The sequence below is a fragment of the Hyposmocoma kahamanoa genome, unplaced genomic scaffold (genome assembly GCF_003589595.1).
Source record: "Hyposmocoma kahamanoa isolate Upper Pololo Valley unplaced genomic scaffold, ASM358959v1 63, whole genome shotgun sequence".
Taxonomy (NCBI): Eukaryota; Metazoa; Arthropoda; class Insecta; order Lepidoptera; family Cosmopterigidae; genus Hyposmocoma; species Hyposmocoma kahamanoa.
The window spans coordinates 15,957,476-15,960,431 of NW_020653851.1; positions in this window are offsets into that span (position 1 = coordinate 15,957,476).

Here is a 2,956-nt window from a genome sequence, read left to right on the forward strand (position 1 = left end):
CTCATGGGCCACGTATTTTGGCAAACCAAAATACGCACCTCTCATGGAAGAATGGCGTAAGTGGAGTTACGCCAAAAATGTTTATTGCTCCATTAGATACAGAAAAATATAACTCACACTCTCTCCAATTCTTGTAACTCTATCGACTAATATTATGGATAGAGTTACAAGTATTGGAGAGGACGTGGGTTATATTTTTCTGTGTCTAATGGAGCAACAAAAATTTGTGATGTAATTCCACTTATGCCATTCTTCCATGAGAGGTGCAAGAATGTCTCAAGGTGACGCGCTCACTGGCTTGCCCCTCAGATGTTTGCGTTTTAAAGAATTGAATGGCACTGGATCTGTCGTGGATAGGCGTGTCGCTTACCACCAGGCGCACGACTTGTTGGTTATGTCAGTTGATATTATAAAATAAAATCTCTGTACTACGACTATTACAACAACTTAGTTCAATCCAGGGCACTACCCAGGACACCCAGACTTGCTCCTACTGGAAATCGAACGCCCTCTACATCCACCACCCACAATCAACCATTGGGTCACTGAGTTCGTCAAAGCTTAAAGTCAATGATCCCTCACTCACATAGAAAAATTATCTCGAATGTTTTTCTGTTACCGTAACTTATTTTTATATGAATACTCTAATTTCTCTGTCATCTTTTTTTTTCTCTCATACATATAATTTTTGGTTGTTTATGTATACTTAGTATAATATATGTTTCATTTGCAAGGGTTGGGGCCTGGTGACTTGTCGCACAGGTGTTAAACCTATAACAAGCACCAGCTCTTACAAAATACTGTTCTAAAATTACTAGTTCGTTTATGTACTTCTTATTTGTCGTTGCATTTTGTGGAAAAAATAAAGTATTTTAAAATAGAAAACCACCGTGAGGCTCAGAGATATTAACTAAAATAACGGATAATAAACGTATTTAAATCGAATTTTTGCTCGACATGTTTCCAAATAATTCGTGGTCCTTAATCATGAGATTCTGCAGCGGTGACACCGGAAACTGCACGCCAAAGCCCTGGTAACCTGATCACTCAGTACGGCTGCGGGTGCAGGCAGCGTCGGCGAGAAACTAACCTCGTTTGCTTCATTTTTATTAAAGTCATATGTAGAATTGCACACTACACCAACAACGTCACTTTCTAAAGACCTGCCTACACTAATCACTGACGTAGTACCTAACACTGTTTTCTAGCGGAGGGTACCGACCAATATCGATACCTACTACACTTTGCGCGGAATTAAATGCTTTTCTCTTGCTAGTACGGACACTTTATCAATACGAAAATAGTGCGTCGAATCCGAACCAATGACTGTTCCGTTGCTGCAGAGCCCCGATTGCCCTGTTCTTCATACTACAGACGTGTTCCGTCAGTCGTGTGGATATATTACGGCCGGTCTCTCCTATGCAACTCTTGCCATTATTATTATTAATAATAATGGAGAGATTCCTCTTCCTCCCTTCTTTAGCATGGCTGTGACGTCATAAACAATTATTGCCATTTAATTTTATATTTCAAGTCTCTGTTTCTGGACGCCTAAATTTGATTTTTCAACGAATTTCTTCCATTTTCTTACAATAAATTGATACTTTTCAAACACCGTAATAATTGGTTGTCAACAAAAATATCGCAAGCAGATGGCCAATTCCCAGACGGCATGACTCTTACGGGACGCCACAAAGGCCCGTTTCACGACTGACCCCGCAACTACACCGGCGGAAAAATGTATACTGACGTGATTCTGACCTTTCGAAGCCGAAGTCTTGCCCTGAGTATAAAAAAGGGTAGGGGTTCTGGGTTAAACTGTGGTATAATACTTTAAACATTTATTATTATATTTATACCTAAAATGACTGACTGTACTTTTTCGTTACAATCGTTTGTAAAGCATACTTTATTCCGAGACAAAGACAACCACGCCACTTATCGATTTCAATATCAGGACGGTAACGCATCTATTCAGAAATCAATAATGTAGACTCTGTTTTTACCACCATAAAATTATAATTGCTTAGAAAACCTTACATACATCTGAAATCCTAACATCAATTGCCCAAAAAATGTTACAAAATTAAACTGGCTGGGAAACTCAAGAGCTAGCAGCTTCCTTACCCAACGCATAATCGTACAAAGAGGAACGCTGCTAGCATTTTGGGCATTCCGCCGAGGGTCCAATTTCATCCTTTAATTTATTCCTAGTCCTATTTCTTAGGCTTTAATGTATGTTAGTGCTTCGTACTATTTTAATTAGAAATACCTGTTCAAGACATTAAACACAATACTTAAATTACTATTTATCCTGGATTCTAATAATAGTAGTGATACCGACGTTGGCATTGTGACGCGGCTATCACAATCACAGTTTTAACACGTTAATTTTATGATAAACTATGACAAGTCGACTTTCGGTTGATATCTTTATTAATTTGTGTCGTTAGGACAATATATCGCATATTCAAGATAAGCGGCTCAAGCAAAAAATATATAAATACAGTGATTTTTAAATTCCTTCAATGTTATAGGATTCGAATCTGTGTCTGTATTATATGATATCAAGTAATAATAATAAATAATAATAAGAAATGTTTATTTCAGTAATACAATTAACTTTACATTAACAGTGGATGGTACCTCCTATTAAGCTTATCAAGCCTGTGTCAGAAGGCACCGCTCTTCCATAGCTATAAATACATATTTAACATTTTTAACTTATACTTAATGTAGTGTTTAATTTTTACGTTTCCAAACATCGACAAAAACAAAACAAACAATTTATTTTTTTTTTAACAATTTTCAATTTTCTTAACTTCTAATTTTAGATTTAATATGAATCTTAAAACGTATGTGTGTGCATTTGTATATGAAAAATTATGTGTGCGTGCGTGCGTGCGTGCGTGTGTGTGTGTGTGTGTGTGTGTGTGTGTGTGTGTGTGTGTGTGTG